Source organism: Mustela nivalis (assembly GCF_964662115.1).
Source record: "Mustela nivalis genome assembly, chromosome: 14".
Lineage (NCBI taxonomy): Eukaryota > Metazoa > Chordata > Mammalia > Carnivora > Mustelidae > Mustela > Mustela nivalis.
The window spans coordinates 19,000,453-19,020,699 of NC_139033.1; the positions used below are offsets into that span (position 1 = coordinate 19,000,453).

At 63.2% G+C, this 20,247-nt stretch overlaps 1 long non-coding RNA gene across 2 annotated transcripts; it reads right to left on the bottom strand.

Annotated features, from left to right (window-relative positions):
- Positions 1 to 17,860: 17,860 nt before the first annotated feature.
- LOC309848488 lies at positions 17,861 to 19,931 on the bottom strand. 2 transcript variants are annotated; one of them, XR_014303081.1, is made up of 3 exons: positions 19,515 to 19,931; positions 19,137 to 19,216; positions 17,861 to 18,993 (listed from the first exon to the last, which is right to left on the bottom strand). It is a non-coding gene; the product is annotated as an uncharacterized lncRNA (long non-coding RNA). The 2 variants fall into 2 exon arrangements; XR_014303082.1 differs by having other exon boundaries at positions 19,137 to 19,219.
- Between the last annotated feature and the right edge of the window lie 316 nt (positions 19,932 to 20,247).

Here is a 20,247-nt window from a genome sequence, read left to right on the forward strand (position 1 = left end):
GAGCTCAGGCCCCGTGCCTCGCTCAGAGTGACAAACTGGGGGTCTGCTGTCGGGTTGAATCCTCAGCAAAGGGCTCCAGGGCCACCGGAGCCCCTTCCTTCCCCCTTCCCTGGGGAGGGGCACTTAGGGATGACCCGTAGTCTTCCTCCAGCCTCCTCCCTGCCCCAGCCCCTCTCCTAGTTCTCGGCCTCTACCCCCTACCCCAGCTCTGGTTGTGAATTTGTGTAAAGCAGAGGCAGGCATCCTGGTCCCGTCTGAGAGCAGCTGCTGCTTCTCCCAGATGCTGCGGGCTATGCCCGAGACCCCTGTGCCGGGGGCTGGGTGATGTCCGAATGATGCAGACAAATTGTATGTGCTCCAAGAGACAAGTGGACAGCAGTTCTTGGCTGTAATAGGTCAGGAGCAACACCCTCCGGGTGATTATTGCCATTTTGATACTAAAATAAATGATTTTAGCGGCGCCTGGGTGGCTCAGTGGGTTAAAGCCTCTGCCTTCAGCTCAGGTCATGATCTCAGGGTCCTGGGATCGAGTCCCGCATCGGGCTCTCTGCTCCGCAGGGAGCCTGCTTCCCCCTCTCTCTGCCTGCCTCTCTGCCTGCTTTTGATCTTTCAAATAAATAAATAAAATCTTTAAAAATAATAATAATTAATAAATACATAATTAAATAAATGATTTTACCGAGAAAGACTGGTGAGTTAGCGAAGTCCTACACGTGCTCTTAGACATCTCATCTCCAGAGGAGCAAACCCTGGGGGTCTCTGTATTTCCCCTCCTTCCAGCGGAGGCCTCGGGACGGGGCTGGCGGCCCCACGGAGAGGCAGGAGGGAGGGAAGGAGGCTCGGGGCCACCCAGGGAAACGCTCAGGAGACCCCGAGAGGCTGCAAGCCCGACGGAGGGATGCCGGGCCCGGGGTGGGGCTCAGACTGGGCCCCCCAGGCCAGTAGCGCGGGCGACCCTGTGGATTGCCTTTAGCTGCACTCACCGCTGCACAGAACAAAGCCCAGGTTTTGCAAGAAGCGGCAGCATCTGAAATACGCACCCGCCATCCTCGAGCACAGCCGCCCTCAAAAGTGCGAGTCCCAGGGTGACCCCAGGGGGGAGGGGACAGCAAGTCTGTCCCTGGTCCCGGGGGCAGAGTAAGAAATCCCTCACGTCCCAGCAGAGACAAGCAAGTGACCACAAGCACGCCCAATCCGCCCCAGCCAGGGTCCCCCCCACACCCACCCAGGGAGACCCCGAGAGACGGTGCGACCGCGCGGCGGACACGGCCCGGGGAGAACTTCTAGGACTGAAGGAAGCTCTAGTGACTTTTCACGGTAAAACGGTCGTGGTATGAATTCAACAAGAAATGCGTGAGGCCAGAGAATGAAATTGCCAAGTGATGCGAGGGGCAGGAGAGCAGATCAGAGAGACTCACACGGGGACGGTCTGAGAAACCACCCAGCGTAGACGGAAGGCAGGGGCGCCCCCGAAGAGGGACGTTCTCTGACTCCGGCCCTCCTCCATTCCTAACCAGCCCCGCCGTCCCTACAGGGCCGACGGGGCTGCCCTGCAGAGTATCGGGAGACACACAGAATTAAAAAACACGACTTCGAGTTCCCACCCCCAGGGGTCTTGGCCACCTACACTGGCGGCACATCTTTCCAGATCCTTCCTCGCGCAGATCGGTGTGCGTGCGTATATATACACGTTTTTGCACAAACTGAGACCATACTGTACGTTTTTGTCCACTACCTGCCTGCATCAGTTGGTGGTTTTCATCTTCCCGTTTCACTGCGTTTTGCCTCATTTCATCCCCAGACCATGTCCACGTTTCCTGAGCAGCCCTGGAGTCGCCCCGCGCTGCTGCCCGTTGAAACCATATCTGGGGCCTGGGTGCATCGGGGGTCAAGTCCCTTGAGGGTCCTCAGACCAGGCACGGTCTCCGTCTGACCAGCGTGACCACAAGGGGCCCGGCCGGTTGTGTGTGGTCACCCGCCTCCCCTGCATGTCTGGGAGCCATGCCAGAGGCCTCACGTGCTCCAGGAGGAGTCTGAGGGGTTCACGTGACAGACACTGTATGTGCAGGGGTCCTAGGGAGCGCTCTGGATTCAGGCAGTGACCATCTGATCTCTCCGCTGGCCTTGTGTCTTCAAGGTCACACCCACAAGGGTATCTTCGTGACCTCAGCAGGGGACGAGACGAACCCGTGGCTCCTCGTCCACCATTCTCTGAACTGTCTCAACAGCACTTTCTAGTCCTGGCCTGGAACGGTAACTTCGTGAGCGTGCGCTAAATTGTATTTGTCTAATTCTCTCGCTTCCGTATGTATGCCACTGAACGTCAAGTTTTTGCCACCGAAGGAAGAAACCAAGCAGAGCACAGATGAACAAGACAAGAGAGAAGCTGATCAACGCGGGAGACGTGTGGGACAGTCCAGCTCGAGGAACCCCCATCTCCCCGAGGACCCCGGCTCCGAGACCGAGGCACGTAATCCTTCAATGGGAGAACTCGAGAAATTTCTCTGAAATAGTGACAATCAACCGCTTTGGGCTGGCAGAGCTAACGATGGGGTTGTCTCCCAGGAAATTCTGATAAGAAACACCCAACCAACTCTGTGACCCATCTTAGTTAACCCTTTAACACCAAGAGCGTCTAGAGAGGGCAGCTTTAGGGAGCACAGAAGAAATCATCTGCAAGACTGGCCTCAGCAGAAGCCATCAAAGGTTAGCGCGTGGGTGCAGGGAGGTAAGGGGGAGGCCGGGGGAAGGGGTGGGACCCCCAGCAGCTCCCTGCTGGGACACATGCTCCCCCACCCCCAGGATGGAGGTGGAGGCAGGTGGTCCCGTGCTGAAGAACTCGGGACCCACGAGTCCTTCCTGAGCTCTGCCAGCAACCAACCCAGAACGGACTCCAAGTCCAGGGACAAAGGAGCTCTGGAGAGCGTGGCGAGCCCTGGGTCCACGGGGAAATGTGCTCACTTCCGTGCAATCCCGGAACAGCCCCCAGAACCGACCACCGATGTTGTCAAGTGGGACCAGGTGAGAAGCTGAGAAGGGTGCAGCCCTTAACAAGGGTGCAGCCAACCGAAGCCAGAGCGGGGAGAAGAAGATGGACAGAACAGACTGATGAAAGGGAGGACTGGGTTTCTCCGTTCTCACACCCTCTCGGGGCCCCTCCTCGCGCTCGGCAGCCCGGAAGCTCTCCTCGCCCCGGGGATGGCTCCGCGGGCGTCACATGTGGGCATCGTTGACTAACCGGTGGCCGCTGGGCACCCCCAGCGGCAGCCCCAGTGGCACCTCCGTCGGCAGCCCCTCGCCCGGGGTCCGTTCCCTCCCACCAGCCCATCCCGAGGCCCCGCCCCTGGAGCCCTGCGGTAGGACAGGGGCAGAGACTGAATCTATGTATTTCTCATTATGTCACAACCAAGTGCTCGTATTTTACAGCCACATCTGAAATTAAGCCAGGCATTCTAAAACCTTTTACTGTTCTTCATAAACTTTTTAAAGCGACATTTAGAGAGCTCTTTCAAGAAATGAGAGTTGACAGAACGATATTTGTGTTTCAAAAATGTCTCATCCTTTGTCGTCTGAAGTTGAGGCGGATGGGACGGGGCTGTCCTGCTGAAGAGCTTCTCAGCGCGGCCACAGCTGCACACTGGGCGTCCACCTGCACGCACCTGCCCACCTGCGCATCTGCGGCAGCTGCCCACCTGCACACCTGCACACCTGCCCACCTGCCCACCTGCCCACCTGCAGGGTGTCACCAAGCGCGCACAGCAGACATTCTGGGAAAGGCACCTGCAGTACGCTTCTATCTGTGGACTTTCCCAGTTACGCTGCTTGTGATGAGAATGCCTTCTTTCACAGAAACCGGAGTACTTTCCTCCCAACGTAGACTTCGGCGGCGGGGGGAGTGGATGTGCCGGAGCCGGGCAGTTAATGCCGGGTCAGAAACCACATCAGGGTGGTCCTGCTCTTCTGCACCCCCTCTCTAACCCTGCCCTAACCATAACCCTGACCCCAACCCCAACCCCAACCCCAACAGCTGTTCTTTTCATCTGCCTCTGGACGGATCCACCCCAACCCAGGAATCACCCTCCGCAGACAGTGCATCGGAGGCCAGCTGCCCTTGGGGTGCAGGGCAAGGGAACTGGGGGCTCCGCTGACCTCTGCCTGGCTAGCGGGCAAAAGGGAAGGCCCATCAGCACGGCTGCAAACGCCCTGCAGGGGGACTGGGTGTAGGAGAGGGGCAAAGGGAAGGAGAACTTAAGGTTTCAGCCTCCGCAGGCACAGGCCCCAATCTGGGAGCAGGTCAGGGTGATAAGAGCACTCTCGCCGTCCCCAGACACGGAGCTCGACACCCCCAGGTGAGTGGGGTCTCCTCACACTCGGCCCCAAAGGCGACTTGGACCTTCTACTCCCAAGGAGGCGGTGTCCATGTGTCCTCTCTCCCTCCTCCTCTTGCCTCCCCGCCGCCCGCGGCTTCCCCTGGGCTCAAACAGGAGGGGTCATGCACCCCTCAGTAGGGAAGGACCCCTGGACCCCCAGCGGGGAGGGGTCACACCCCCCACCCCCTGCAGGAGAAGGTGGCCGCGGCCCGCGGGTCAGAGCATCATTTATAAACAAACCTGCGGAGACGGGCTTCCTAAAACCACGGGAGGAACAGGCGCAGGCGCCGGCCACCTCCAGGCGTCCTTCCCGAAGTCCGAGGGCGCGCTGGGAAGGGCAGCCAGGAGCGCCGACCCCCTCCCCCAGGGCCCCGGGAAGCAGACCTGCTCAGGTTCGGTGAGAAGGAGGTGCACCTGGCTGGGTGGCCCCTGCTGGAGCGCTTCCACGGCCCCCGCCCTGTGCCCCCAGAGCCAGGCGCCACCCCAGCTCTGGCTTCGTAACACACATGCGAGAACAATCGGCAATCGGGCAATGGCTCTCTGTCCACAAGTTGAGATTTGATTACTTTTTTATCACTAAATTAAATTCCTTCTCTTGCCTGTCTCCTGACATTAAATCTCTTTAAATCTTAATAGACTGCAGCTTCTCCCCACCACTCAGGCCACTGATAAGACGTGCGGGGCTCTAGAAGCCCGTGGCCAGGAGACCGGGAGGGGGGCAGGTGAGCCAGGGAGAGAGGAGGTGCCCGGGCTCTGGGAGGCTGCAAGGCTCTGAGGGGCTTCAAGCTCCTCACACCCAGATGAGTCTTGGTGTCTCAGAGCACAAGCTAGGACAAGCTAGGACACCAGAGAAACGGCCGGGGGGCCCCCACACCTGTCCCCACCTGCCCTCACTCGCCTCACCTGGCCTCACCTGGCCTCACCTGCCCTCACCTAGCCACTCCGATACCTGGGGCATCGGGAGCTCCCTGCAGGCATCAGTGACTCTGCAGAAACTCACCCGGAGGTTTGACGTGTTTACTCCGACAAGCGACAGGGGTCGGGTTCATTCTTAGCGCTTGGCTGCCTCAACTTGCTGCGCACCGAGGGCAGGCCTTGCCCGAGGTGCCTCGGCGCTCATGCCCGCCCTGACCCGGCGTGTGCGCAGCTGCCTGGGAACCGCGTTCTTGCGCTGGGGCTGGGCGCATGGGAGAGCACGTCGGGGGCAAAGCTGCCGCAGCCTCGGGACGTCGGCTCACAGGGGCCGAGCTGCTCTGCGGAAGGGGGGGGGGTCATCTCAGCTTCTTCCTGCGGGGGCGGCACGCACACCCCTCGCTGCTGAGCCTCCGCTTCCCGTGGGGGCATCCGCCGGAGCACCCCAGCACCACGCACATTGGTTGCACTGACCCCATGGGGCGGGAAGAGCCCAGAGGCCGGACCCAGACGGGACTCGGAGAAGCCGGGAGAGGCATGACATCCAGACGTCAGAGGGCAGCACGCGGCCTGTGCCACGACGACGGCCAGAATCAGAACGGGCCGCCAAATTCCCACGTTGGTCCCTCCCTGCCTAGGGGCTGGGGCTAGGGGCGGGGAGGGGTCGTGAAGGTGGAGCCCCAGGACAGAGCGCTCCAGAGAAGACACCATCCGTGTCCGCGAGCCAGGAGGCAAACCCCGCCAGACGCCCCGCCCGCAGGCAGCGAGCTCTGGCCTCCCGGACTCGCAGAAACACCTGTTTTTTTTCCAGCCCTGGGCTGTGGGGTTTGTGGCTGCAGACTGAGCCGACATGGACAGAGACCGCCTGAAGGTCTCAGGGGACAGATGGGGACCTCAGGACAGGGCTGGGCTCTGTACACTCGTGGCCCAGCGGGGGCAGAGGAAGGGAGTCCGTGCATCGGGATGCATGCGGAGGGCACTGGGCTGTCCGCGCGGGTACCTGCCGGCTGATCTCCGTGAGGAGCCCCGAGGCCGTGACCAGAGCCTCTTCAGGGGCACTTTGGCCGTGAGCCACAAAGGGTGTGACTACCAGGGACCTGGGGATCTGATCATCGTTGGCGCCCGTCTTGGGTCCCAGGAACACTGTCCTCTCTTGGTGGCCTCCCTGAGGCCCAACGCACCTGAGAAGACGGGGCTTGGTGTGCTCAGAATGCAGACGGTGGGTTAATAAATTACGCCCATGTTTCATCCATAGCTCAGGACCTGATGGATACCCACGCGCCCCAGGTACAACCACGTATTTGTGCGCCCCTTCTGTGTCCCACGGCGTCCTTAGGGCAGGACAGGGTGTCATTCACCCCTGTGGCTCCCAAGTTGAGTGCAGTCGGGTCAGACGCAGCAGGGACTTCTGAGCTGCCAGGGGTCTGGCCACGAGCCGAGCTCCAAGCCCGAGACACCAAGGTGCGGCCAGCACGGTTCATTCCCCCAGAGATTCTGCAAGTAACGACTGCGCTGGAGGCCTTGGAACAGAAAGAGGCTGTTTTCTCAGTTCTGGGGCCACGAGTCTGAGATCCAGCCTGGGCCACGGTCCCTCCAGAGCCTCCAGGGGAGGGGTCCTTGCTGCCTCTCCCCGCCACTGGGGGCTCCAGGCGTCCTGGACTTGTGGCCGCGTCCCGCCCACCTCTGCCTCTGTCCCCACATGGCTTCTCCCCAGCACGCCTGCATCTCTCCCAGGAACACCAGTTGTTAGAGCGAGGGGGGTCCTCATCTCGCCACCCTTAACAGGGTCATATCTGCAAAGACCTTATCTCTATGTAAGGCCACATCCCCAGGTACTCAGGGCTAGGGCTCAGATGTATCTTTTTGGGGTTCACAGTTCAACCCACTGCATCGACCCTCGGTTTAGTGTGACCATACTTGACCTGTCAAATCCAGGGAACTCCTGGCCACCCCCACGTCGTGGACAGGGACAGGAGGACCTGGACTCGGTAGGGAGGAGGCGCCGGCCCAACCCCACCCACAGGGCGATGGTGCCTAGCTGTCCGGAAAGACGCACGACGGTAGCACCCCCCACCCTATCCCGTGTGGCCAGGCTTAGTCGGAGATGCCCTACTGCATGCAGACACTCCCCGGCAAGGCTGGTGCCCTCAACACCCATCTTCCGGGGAAGGCGGAGCGCGGTGACTGTCTCTCTCCACGGGACACTGATGGTCACCCACAACCTGCTGCTCCAGGTTCAACACCAGAACACTCTCCGCCCGGGATGGTGCAAAACGCCACACCTCCCCTTCAGCCGCACCAGGCTCCCTGGGACGGACACGCCCACCGGCATCAACAACCGGAAACCGGGTAAGACTGCTGTCTGCAGACCTCAGGCCGCAGGCGATGAGCCCGCCGCGGGGGGAGCTCCCTCCACGCACAGCTGTGTCCCTGCGCTGAGAGGACCCAGAGCCGAGGTCACGGAGGCGGAATGTGCAAGGTGAGTGTCCCAGAGGAGGACTGTGTGCTCCGGAAAGCTTCACAGGGTCCCCCGAGTCAGACCGGGGCCAGGGATGTGAGTGTCCACAGGGACCCACCGGGCTGGGCCAGGGATGTGAGTGTCCACAGGGACCCACCGGGCTGGGCCAGGGACGTGAGTGTCCACAGGGACCCACCGGGCTGGGCCAGGGATGTGAGTGTCCACAGGGACCCACCGGGCTGGGCCAGGGAGAGCGGCCGGCGAGTCGCAGACGCCCAGCGCAGCCACGTGACGCCAGAAGGCCACTATGTCCAGCGTCCCATCCTGTGGGAGTCGACGCACGAAGAAGCAGGAGCCGCGGAGAAAGACCAGCGGATAGAAGCTTGTCCCTGGGCAGCGAGGCTGCTGCCGGTGCCGTGGGGCCTGGGCCGAGGCCCGAGGCGGCGGTGGGCGTGGGGCTGAGCAGATGCAGCGGACGGCAGCGCTGCGGTTACAAGTGACCCCGAGACGGGGCGCGCGGTCTCCCGGCGACTCTGAATCCCCCCGCCGGGCCCCCTCCTGTGGTAGCGGCAGCTCCGGCCGGGGACCCCAGGCCTGGGAACAGCTGAACCGTTGGAAAGGGACGGCATGGTCTCAGGAACAAGTGAGGACCAGCTTCTTTCCGAGCTCAGGGCCGAGCTCTCCCCCCAACCCCGGGCCCCGCGGGCGGGCTTGCACACTTGACATCGCGCGAGGCGCGCAGGCGCAGCTGGTCATGGCTTGTGCCTTTGGGGCCCCGTCCCTGCGGGTGGGTAGGAAGCAGTCCACACTAAGACAAGCCGGGACTTGTTTTGTTCTCGGAGCAGGCTGGCTGCCGAGGCCCCAGAGCCTGGCATGTTTGCCCCGGTTTGAGGCAGTAAGAGTGTGCCTCTCACTAGGGCAGAGCCCGGCCTGGACGCTCCCGCTTGGCGGCCTCTTGGGCGTTGACCCTCTCACAGCCCAGAGGCCCGAGGGCCCAGATGCCCCCGAGGCTGCAGGGGACACCGTCCCGGCCCCACAGGGCTCCCGCAGTCGCTCCCTGGCCTGCCGCGTCCCTCCCCCTCCACGTGCCCTTCTCCCTGAGCACCCTCCAGGCCCTCGACCTCCCCTTCTACACCACGGGTCGTCGGATCAGTGCCCTCCACTCCCAGTCCACGAAGACCTCACCTGACCTGCTCACGCCTGCCAAGCTCTGTTCCCACCTGAGGTCAGCTTTATGGAAGGTCAGGACTTGAACGCGTCTCTACGGTGGATTTAATTCTACCCAGCTGTTACGGCCTGAACGTTTGTGCTTCCCCAAAACTCGGGTGTTCACACTGACCCCCCCGGGATGTCGGGAGCCGGGGCCTCGGGGGCGATGAGGCTGTGGACATGGAGCCCCAAGAGGGGACCGGTGTCCCTATAACAGAGGCTCTGTGGAGCCCCGGCCCCTTCCACACCGCGTGGACGCAGCGAGGATGCTGGTCCCAGCAGACCGCGACCGTGCCGGGTCCGACCCCGACCCCCCGCTCCGAGCTGCGAGAAAGACGTGTGCTGTTCCTCAGCCGGTCTGCGGCCTCTGTTACCACAATCCGACCACACTCGGACCCGGTGCAGGAGGCTTTCTCGGGAAGGGAGGCTCCGAGGACACGACTGTGCCCCGCCAAGGTCACCCCAGAAGGTGGCTGTGCTCAGAGAGGGGGCCCTTCCAGAGGTGAGCAAGGGGGTCAGCCGTCACGCACCCTGATCGCTGTCCTTGACACATATTTTCTTTCTTCTCCCCGGTGTTTCCACTCAGTGCCGACGGTTTAGTGTCTTCCAACAAAGTAGGTCAGGAACAAAGCGGCTCTTCCAGAAGACAGCAAAAGCCTCGGAGTCTGCAAGCTTCCGTGACAGCCCCAGGCACGCTCAGCCCCAGGGGCGCCGCCCCGTGTGTGACCGGAGAAGACCCTGGGGGCTGGGTGCCCCCCACCCTGCTGCTCAGGGCCCCACGTGACTCCACGAGCAAGGACGCGGGGCGCACGAATCCCAGTCCGGAGGCGAGGGACAGCGGGTCGGCGCCACTGCATGCATGGTGGGTGGAAATCGGAGTCTGCGGGGGTTGGGGGGCAAAGCTTCTGGGAGGAGTTGGTGATTGAGCTGCGACTAGGGAGCGGAGCAAGGTCAGCTCCATGATGTGGGTTGGGGGTCAGGATGGAACGTCCCCGAAGGCACCTGCCAGGCCGTGTGTGCTGGGAGGAGCCAGGCGGAGAGGCTGGCAGAGCCCCGGGGAGGCCCCGCACTTAGAAGTCAGGGAGACAAGGACCAGCTGGGAAGAGCGGAGGTCAGAAGGGGAATCGCAGGGGTGAGGCCCCCGCGTCGGGAGGAAGCCGCGCCCTCTGCCGCCGGTGCGGGAAGATGGAGTCGCAGCATCACACTGGGGGACACAGCGGACACAGGGGCAGGACGCAAGGTGTCCCACGTGGGACAGCCAGCACACGGCGTGTCCTCCAGACCCTGACAGGGCAGGAGGAAGGAGGGAGACACAGCAGGGCCCCCCGGACAGGGCAGTGGAGGGAGCGCCCGGGACCCGTGAACCGTGCTGACCACGGGAGAGAACGTGGCATTTCCCGTGGTGCCTGTGGCCCTCCTGGCAAATAGAACCCCGACTTTGTCCAGGACAGGGAGGGCAGTGGGCAGCCCCGCAGCACAACGTGGGAACTCTGCCTGGCCATCGCCAGGGGCCCTGAGAGGAGCCTCAGCCGGACATCTCCCAGGGGCCCCACGTGGGACATGGCAGGGGCTCCGCTGACCCTGACCGTGCGGTAGGTGCAGAGCTAGCCTAGGGTGGGGGATGGGGTGCAGCTAGCCTGGGATGGGGGATGGGGTGGGTGCAGAGCTAGCCCTCTTGCGTGGTGAACCCCTCGGCCTACAGACCCCAGAACCTCCTCCCGCATCCGAGGGCAGCCTGCACACCGTACTAGGCCAGTGGCAAAGCACCTTTTCTCCAAAGGCAGCCTGGGTGTGTCATGCGTGTCGTACTGATTGCAAGAAACGCTCCTTCCTCTTGTGGATTTGCTGGGTTACTTGGGCTGAGGAGCTAGTGATTTCTGTAACTCCCATTAAGTGCTTACTGTTCACTTCCATGGTCTCCTGAGACTTGTCTCTCTTCAGACAGTTTTCTTGGTGACCCCACATAGACGCCATCTTCCTGAGGTCAGCTCGAGAGCTGGACCCAACGCCCACAGCAGAACTTGTCTGTGGTGTGTCCTCTGCCTGCCGTGGGGACCCAGGACCACCCTGCCCAGTCACTGTCCGTTCCCCTGTGGGGCTCCCTCTCTTGGGCCACGTGGTCCCGGTCCTGAGCTATCCCTGCGCCAGGTGACTGGGGGGCTGGCCACGCGCCCCCATGGGAAGCCAGCCCTGCTGGACTGGGTCCCAGGAGCTGACTTCCTGGGCTGACCCAACGGGATTTTTCAGGAAATGTCGGACAGAGCACGGCGGCCTGATGAACCGGGGAAGGCCTCACAGGTGCACAGCAGGGAGGGGTCCTCAAAATACAGATGGTCTCCTCCAACTTACGATGGTTTCACTCGTGACTTTTCAGCTTTACGATGGTGCGAAAGTGAGCCGCACCCAGTAGGAGCCACACCGGAACTGGGAATTTGGATCTAGTCCCAGGCGTGCTGTCTACGGCCCGTCATCTCCCAGCAGGCTGGGCCGGGCCGTGACAGCCGGTCGGCCAGACCCCCAGCCCGCAGGGTCCACAGCTGATAACCCCACAGCCGTCCTGCTGGTCACTTTCAGCACAGTGCTCGGTAAGTGAGGGAGCTGGTCACTTTATTATACACGAGGCTCGCGTCATGACTCTGCCCAGCCGCAGGCTGACGTCTCTGCTCCTGCCCGGGGCGTCTCTGGCAGGCCAGCCCAGCGGCGGATGCCCTGTAGGTCATGTGTGTCACGTGCATTTCCAGCTCATGGTGGGTTTATCAGGACAGGGGTCAAGGGAGGCTGTGTATCCGGAAGTTCTGGGACGCGTCTCCCCTCGAGAGGCAGGGCTGGCCGCGTGGCACCAGCAGACAGGGTGCAGCAAGGCTGGCGGTCCCTCCGGCACCGCGGCTTCGGGAACCGCTCGCCATCTGGGATCCTAATCTCCGCCCACTGACGTGCGGTGACAGCCTCGGCCCCCAGCCCGGAAGAAGCAGGGGTGGGGCAGGAGGGCCCAGGAGCAGTCCCAGTCTCAGTCCCAGCTGCAGGCTCCAGGCACCCTGCCTGGGAGGCAAGTCCTGACCCGTGGTCTCTGCCAACTCCTCCAGTGCCCAGGAGGAGCGAGAAAGGGGCACGCCGCAGGCTACTGCTCCTGTCAGGGAGGCTGGGCCCCCTTGTGGAGGCGGAAATGATTGAGAATAATGTGACTGGAGAAGGGAGGGGTCCCGGGTGCCCTGCTCAGCCCTGCCCCTCCCCGTGAGCCCTCCCCAACCCTGCCCCAGGCACAATGTCACATACAGGACTGGTGGCTCCCAAACATGGGGAAAAAGTGGGACAAATATATTTCCCAAAAGCTCAGGAGAGACCATTGGGGCAGCCAAGGGACATGGTCAGAGGCTCCCAGCCCCCGCGTTCTGCTTCTAAGAAATCCTCCTTCTTGGGGTGCCTGAGTGGCTCAGTGGGTGAAACCTCGGCCTTTAGCTCAGGTCATGATCTCAGGGTCCTGGGATCGAGCCCTGCCTTGGGCTCTCTGCTTGGCGGGGAACCTGCTTCCTCCGCCCCTCTCTGCCTGCCTCTCTGCCTGCTGTGATCTCTTTCTCTGTCAAATGAATAAATAAAATCTTTTTTAAAAAGAAAGAAAAGAAATCCTCCCTCTTAACTTCCTCCTTATGTCTTTATTCCCTGGGTTCTGCCTCGTGTTATTTTAGACTGAAACACGTAACCAAATAAGTCCCCTTTTCAATGAAAGAAAAAAGAAAGTGGCATCAATTTCAATGATAAAGATGTACATTTAGGGTGAGGGAAACCCGCCCCTATGGCCAAAGGAGAGGCTCCCCCGCCGCGGACATGCCACCCGTCCCGTGGTCAGGTGCCCCGCTAAAGTCAGAGTAGGCGAGAGGGGTATTGGGGACCCTGCCCCACAGCCGTGTAGGGAGACGGAGCCGTCCTGTTCCTGACGCGGAGGCAAGCGCACACTAGGTCTCCGTCTGTCCTATAGCAGAACACGTACGCTGGGGGCGTGGGGGCGCTCGTCAACACACACTGACTTCTCACGGTTCCGGGGGACGGAAAGTCCAAGCCTGGGGGCCCGCATGGTCACGCTCCGGAGAAGGCCCTCTTCCAGGCTTCCGGCCGGGACCGCTCACTGGAACCTATTAAAAGGGCTCCAGCCCCACGCACGGGGCCCCACCTTCAAGGCCTCGTCACCGCCCCAAGACCCCACCACCATCGTCTCTCCGGACATCCGGATCCAACGCCCGAACTGGGGTGGGCACGAACGCTCAGACCACCACAGGCCAGACTCTGAAGGAGGAGATCTCGGCACGCGTGGGCAGGAAGGCGTTTGAAAACCCAGAGAGAGAACCCGGGAGAGTGAAAGCCAATTCCTCTCCAAGCCCAGCCAGACCCCCAGCGGGCCGGGCTCCAGCCTGTTCCAGTCTCCAAGTCCTCGGATGATGATCCTCTCTGCGTCCTTCCTGGTGCCCGGCCCCATACCTGAGGGAGCCCTCTCCCTCCCCAGCGGTCGTCCCCCACCAGGGACACAAGTTCTCCCGGGGAATTAGCTCATTGCTATTTGCTGAGTGGGAAACACGGAATTCGGACAACAGAGTATTTTGTTTTCCTGCCTCTGACAGAGCTCTCCCCGCAGGGCGGGCCGGGCCCTACTGGGTAGCCTGACGCTGCGCCCAGGTGCATCCGGTGACAGCGGGCTGCTCGTTCCGGGCCCTGCTCCCTGCCTGCCCCGCGTTACCCCCTTGGTGCAGCGCCAGCTCCCTGGGTCCAGGCCAGTCCTACCCCAAGGCTCAAGGTGTCCCCTTGATCTACCCCAGGCCAATCAAAATCAATGTTGATTTGGGGATAGACAGGACCGCCGTCCGGGCCCCTTGGAGACACCCTGGAACTCTCGGGGAGACTATGGGGACAAGGTGCTCCTCCTGCTGAGCTGTAACCTGATGGGATGTATGTCTGGGGGGCTGGGAGCCAACCGCATCCCCTTCAAAGTTCTCTGGAGGATGAAACCAGCCCAGGAAAAGAGCCACAGACCCTGACATGGGTGTGCGGGAACCCGTCGTGACGTCATGGGCGCACCAGAAACCCGTTGTGATGTCATGGGCGTGCCGGGAACCCGTCATGAGGTTATGGGCGTGCTGGGAACCTGCCGTGATGTCATGGGCGTGGCGGGAACCCATTGTGATGTCATGGGCGTGGCGGGAACCCACCATGACGTCACGGGCGTGGCGGGAACTCGTCATGGGGAAGACACAGGCTTCAGTGACCTGTGCAAACAGAGGGAGCGCCCACCGCCTTTTCCTTAGGCTAGTCCGAGTTGTATTCCCATCCCCTGTGACTACAGAGGCACCGTGAGCTCGGACGTTACCCTATGTGACCAGAGGGACATCCCGGCTGGTGCTGGGGAGCGGGCCAGCTGACTAAGACACGAGGCGGGGGCAGGTGCATGGCCGCGGACCGGCACCCAGAGCCTGGGCCCTGGCCAGACGGGCTCCCTCCTGTCCCCGGGGGAGAAAGCAGTGGCCCCGCGCCGGCAGGCGTGTCCAGACGCCCTCGTCCAGGTAGCACAGCGTGACGTCCTTGCCTCTGTCGGTGCCGCAGACCCGCAGACGACCCAGGCCCCCGAGTGCCTTGCTGGGGTTCCAGCAGCTCAGCCGACAGGACCAGCCCCGCTGCCAAGGGCGCAGGTGAACCGAGGGTGGACCCAGGCAGTGCGAAGGGCGGCCTCAGGCAGGGTGAGCAGAAGGGTGCGGGGGCCAACCCCAGCCTGCGAGTCTGGGAGATGGGTGTGCGCACTGCCCGGGGACAGCGTCGGGGACAGGAGCGAGGCCAGACACGCTTGTGGCCTGGGAGCAGGAGGGCCGGGCAGGACTGCCTCCACAAGCCCCCCACCCTTCCCCCGCTCCCACTCACGTGGATTCCACCATCCCGAGCCACAGGTCTCTGCCCCCCAGGTGAGGTTGGGGTGTCCAGCTCTGAGGGAAGCTGGTGTGGACGGAGCTCTTAGCTCTGCTGGGAAGACCACTGGCCAGGACCTGGTTTGCTGACTGGCTTTGTCAGCCCGAGGCTGGGGGGCACCAGAGGGGAGGTCAGGGGGCTTCGGGCGGGGGTTGGGCGGCATCATGTGGGAGGTCGGGGGCATCCGGCATCACAGGTGTGCTTCTCAGAGGGCTGCATAGTGAGCGTTCTAGGGAGAAATCAGAGGGGTCCCAACGATACGTGGGCACACACAGCACACGCGGGGATTTCTGATCCTGAGGCCACAGCCCCTGGGCTGGGTGCTGGACGCCAGTCCTTCTGCCTTCGAGGGCTTTCAGCAGAAGCCTGTGGGATAAGGGCTGGCTGCTGGGGCCTCCAGTGGCCAGCACCAGGAGTGAGAGCCTGGGGCAGGCCGTCCCCGCTGGGCCCTGGTTCCTCACCCAGACCCAGAGGACTTGGAAGAGTGCCGAGGGCAGTGCTGGACGCATCCCTGTTGGAGACAAGGACTGGGACCAGGACCTGGGGGCAGCGGGCTCCACATAATGGATGTCGTTTGACAACTTGACGCAGACAAGGACAGCGCCGGCCACACCCCAGACACTTCTCCTACAGGGGCTTGTATGACGCTTCCAGCAGCCCTGTCCACAGAGGCCGTTTCCACCCCGTACTGAGATGGGCCCTGACGCAAGGCAAAGCCAGTCATTGACCCAAAACGGGGGGACCTGGGCTTGAATTCAGACCGTCTGACTCGGGTCTGGAAAGAGGGACAGAAAGAGACAGAAAATGACAGAAAAAGTTATGGAGAGAGAAACAGAGACAGAGAGAGAGAGGGAATGAGACAGAGACAGAGACAGAGAGACAGAGATGGAGAGATACGACGACTAACAGAGACAGAGAGAGGGAGAGAGCCGAGCTAGAGAGATACAGAGACGGGACTGAGAGGCAGAGCGTGGCAGGCAGGTTGCCTTATGAGGAGGCCCTCCCCTTGCCCCCCAGGTCCCCTTCCTAGCTGCCAACCCCAGCAACCGGCAACCGTCCGGAGGAAGGCCAGCGCCCCAGCCCCGCGGCCCTGACCCAGCCCCGCCAGGGTTGGAGGGGTCCAGGCTGCAGGGCGCTGCTGCCATCTAGTGGGAGCACGTGGTCCTGCAGGACTCAGGGTGCACCCACCCGGCTCCCCTGGACACCCTCCCTGAGTGTGGGAAGGCTCACCCTTGACCCCCGACAGTCCGCGGTCAAAGCAACGAGTGACCACAGTAACTGCCGTTCCCGAGACGAGTCTGGGGTCAGGACTCAGTACCCCAGGTGGCCAGGCTTCCTGCAGCCTGTGGTGGTCTCCTGCTAGTCTCCCCAACAAGTAGAAGTTTCTGTGAAAGTCACAGCCACTGGGCTGGTAGGGGTGAGGGTCCTCCCAGGCTGAGGGTCCTCCCAGCCCACGGAAGCACGAGGAGCAACGTCCCCTCTGTCCGCTAGGTGTCGGTGTTGGCTGCGCTGTGTGCGGGGGGGCGGCAGCAATCCCGAAAACCTGGAGGGACCACACGAGGCCTGGAGCACGGTGACAGCCCCCCTCCGCGGGCACGCGCCGACTCTGTCCCCAAGCTCTCTCCGCAGCAGGCCGGCTGCTTGGCCAAGCTGCTGCCCCCTGGGCTGCCCCTCCCGCCCCCGGTAAAGAGAGGGGCTCGGTCTGGAGCCCATGGAGCACCCCCTCCCCTCGCACCCCTGCCCCCGGGGAGGGTCTCCCCGCGCATCTCCAGCCACGCCTGCCCAGGGCCTGGGTGTTTGGGACTCAGTCTCCCAGGCGGCCAGGCTTCTGGGATTTCAGGTCTGCTGTGGGCTGTGCTCCTGCAAGCCCCTGGGGTGCTCCCAGCCCCGGGAAGCCCCACAGAAGCCCCGAGCCGGCGGACACGGTGTCCGCCCGCCCCCGTCTGATGCCACTCAGCGTGAGTGCAGTGACCTGGGGAGGGGCGGGATCCTCCGGAGCTAGAGGCCCCAGTTCTCCGTTAATCAGTGCAGCTCTGGGTGTGCATCGCGGGCCTGGTCCGGTCCAGCGGAGCTTTGACTGTGGCGGCCTCAGGCCATGACTCCCGCCCAGGGCCCACTGACCTTGGGGAGGAGGAAACAGCCTGGTTGGCCTGGTCCTGGGCCCTGAGCGGCCCACCAGCCGCGGAGCACGCAGGCCGCGGACACCCGTCCTGAGACGGGGCGGGGCTGGGGGGACGAGAGGGAAGGAGAGAGGCCGAAGCCATCCTCTGCGGCCCCAGCCTCCCCGTGCTGCTCAGCCCCCAGGGGCCCCCATCCCTCGAGGCCCAGACACTTTGGGGATCGCTTTGGGGCAAAGCTGCCCCCGTGTTACAGGGGAGCAGGCCAGACCAGAGCCCTCGGCAGACCCTCCAGGTCCGTCCTCTGGGGAAACGGCATGTGCTGCCCTCCAGGGCTCGGTGGACAGGGCCCCTCACTGTCCCGCTCCCAAAGGGGACAGAGGCAACGCTGGTCTGAGGCTCAGACCTACAGAACGCCTGACCAGCAGACTAACTAAAGGCCTGGGGAAATGGTCTCAGGGCGTCCGGGGTCAGAGCCCCAGCCAGCCTCACTGCCCTGCTTCCTTGAACAGAAGCGTCGCCAAGGGCACACTGGCGGTGCAGTCTACCACCAGGCCCGGCCAAAGATCGTCTGCACATGTGGGTCAGAAAGACAGCGTTTTGGAGAACCTGCCAGCACTCCGGGCTTCCTGACGGGTCTGTGCGTCTCACCCCCTGCACACTCTGTGCGACCCACGCTTTGCACCAGCGGCCTCGAGCGGGCCAGGGGAGCCGTCGCCAGTCACCGGGGTCCAGCCCGAGGGACCCGGCGGCCAGGGGCTCTGCTCCGGAGAGGCCGGGGCGCGCTGTCCCCAGCTGCAGATGCGTAGGAGATCTCTGCTTCTTCCTTCACTTATTGGAGGCAAGGACTATTATGGGTCATTTCGTCGCCGTGGCAACACCGGGGTCGGAGCGCTGGGAGAGACCTGATTAGGCCATCGTGACTGTGGTGACGGGAAGTGACAGGGACAGCAAATCAATGGGTCCTGATGGCTGCGCCCAGCTGGCTGCCGGGAAGGCTCTAGGCAGGGGGTTAACAGGGTCCCAGCGGCAGCTCACGCCCGATGGGGAGCCGATGAGGCGGCGGGACACGGGGGCCCGCCCATCCGTCCGACCACCGTCTGTCCAGTAACAAGCCTCCTGCGGGGGAGGGGGGACGCGGCCGCTGCCCTCGCGGGACACTGCCCCAGCGCGACGCTGTGCATCTCAGGTGGGGCCCTCCTCACCGACACCCCGGTCTCCCAGGACCTCACACGCCTCGTGAGAAATCAGGAAAAAACCCACACGGGTTACCACATCGCTAGCGGCCCCTGAGTCCAAGACGGCGCCCCGTCCTGTTTCAGGGTCACGCTGTTCCCGTCCTGTCTCCGGACGATCGTCCTTCTGGGTACGGACAGTGACACGGGCCCTGCTGACACTGCTGTGCTCTGTGCTGCGGGCGGGTAACCCGACAGGGGTACAGTCACTCCCTGTCACCCGCAAGAGCAAACGGCCCGCACGGTCGGTGAGGGCCGAGGGCAGAGGCAGCTGGCCGTCTTGTTGCTGACTGGGGGGTCCATGTGTGGCCGCCCGGCCTGCGGTCCTACCCTCTTCGGCCCCGCACTCGCGGGTGGCGTCCAGCCCCAGGCAGTATCTGTGGAAGGAAAGGGGAAGCCGTCCCCGGCTCTTGCAGCGGCGCCCAGGAGCAGAGAGAGCGGGCCTGCTGGGGGCTCACCCTGGTCTGTGCCCCCGGGCCCTCTGGTGGAGCCTCTGCTCTCCCGTTCACAGGGCAACAAATCAGGGCTCCAAACAAAGCAAGAGGGAGGAGGCCGCCCCACAGGTCTCGATGCCTAGCACAGGAGTGGCCAACTCTCTGCTGGGCTCTGGGGGTGGCGGCCCTTGGGCCGGGCCGGGGGCTGCCCAGAGGACCCCGACCGAGGGGACGCCCCAGGACGGGAGCGAGGGCGCCCGCTGCAGCCTGGTCCTCTCCTACCACGGTGGAGCCGTGACAGGTGACCCTGCAGATCTGGGGAGACCCACGACCCCATGGGCAACTTCCGCGTCCCTTCGCAAACACCCGGGCAATGTCTGGCAGTCCCGAGCAAGAGCGCAGGACGGGGGAGCCCGCCGCACCCCTGCGGACTGTCAGTGGGGAGCCTAATAACTCACCATCAAATCCCGGACGCTCTTCTCTCTTTGTACCTAGTCCTGGTGGGGGTCCAGCCTCTTCTCTGCCTCCCGAAGCGTCCCTACTAAACTCGTGTTTCTGAGTTAGGTGACTAGGAGGAGCCATCTCTGCATGTGGTCCCCCCGTGTGGTCCCTCCACGTGGTCTCCCCACGTGGCCTCTCCACGTGGCCTCTCTGTGTGGCCCCTCCACAGTCTGGGCGGCTGAATTCCTGACGTCCCAATTCAGGGCTCCCATGAGGGCACACATGGAGGCAGCCAGACCTTCTGAGCTGGCCAGGGCGGGGGCGGGCAGGGCGCCGACAGAACAGTCTGGGCCCCTGGGGGCTGAAGGCACCAGGACCCAGGGCCCCAGACGTACCTTGACCTCTCCCTTTGACTCCCGTGTTTTTCGGACATGCGCACACTGTGGCTGGAACAGGACCGGGGTCCCAGAGTGGCCGGGTTCTGTTTGGGGTTGAGTATGCTCAGACCCAGCCCTTGCTGGGGGCTCCTCTCCTGCCAACAGACAAGAGAGAAGACACCGCTTGGCCCAGAGAGGTGCCCACAGCCAGGCGACCCAAGCAAGCCCTCATCACCCCAGACCGGGCTAAGTCCTAAATGGGAGGATGGGTGAGACCATCTCGGGAGCTCGGGACGGGCAGCTGGGGGCCCCCAGGCAGTCGGCTCTGTGGCTTCCTTCCCTGAGCCTCTCCCCTGGGGCTCACTCAGAAAGACGGTCACACCGAGCTCTGCAACATCCCTGAGCCGTCCCGGTGAGCTCGCGGCGCCCACGGGAGTGGCCCGTGAGCCCAGCCCCTCCTTGCACGTGCACACAGGGGCAGGCGTCACAGCACTCAGTCATGCAGATGCTGAAGCAGAGCAGGGAAATCGCGCTGCAGAGGGGACCCCGGGCAGCGTCCCCCACACGCCAGTCCCACCTGCTTGCTGCCCTTGGACAGCCCCTCCTGCCACCCCACCCCGTGCAGAGTCCCAGGCCCGACTTCGGTTGGTGCTGCATGAACCCCGAGTTCACCCACGGCTCCAGACGTGAGGCACTGCTGCCAGCCCCGAGGCTGGGCAGGGGCTGTGTCCACTCAGTGCCCGACTGGCCC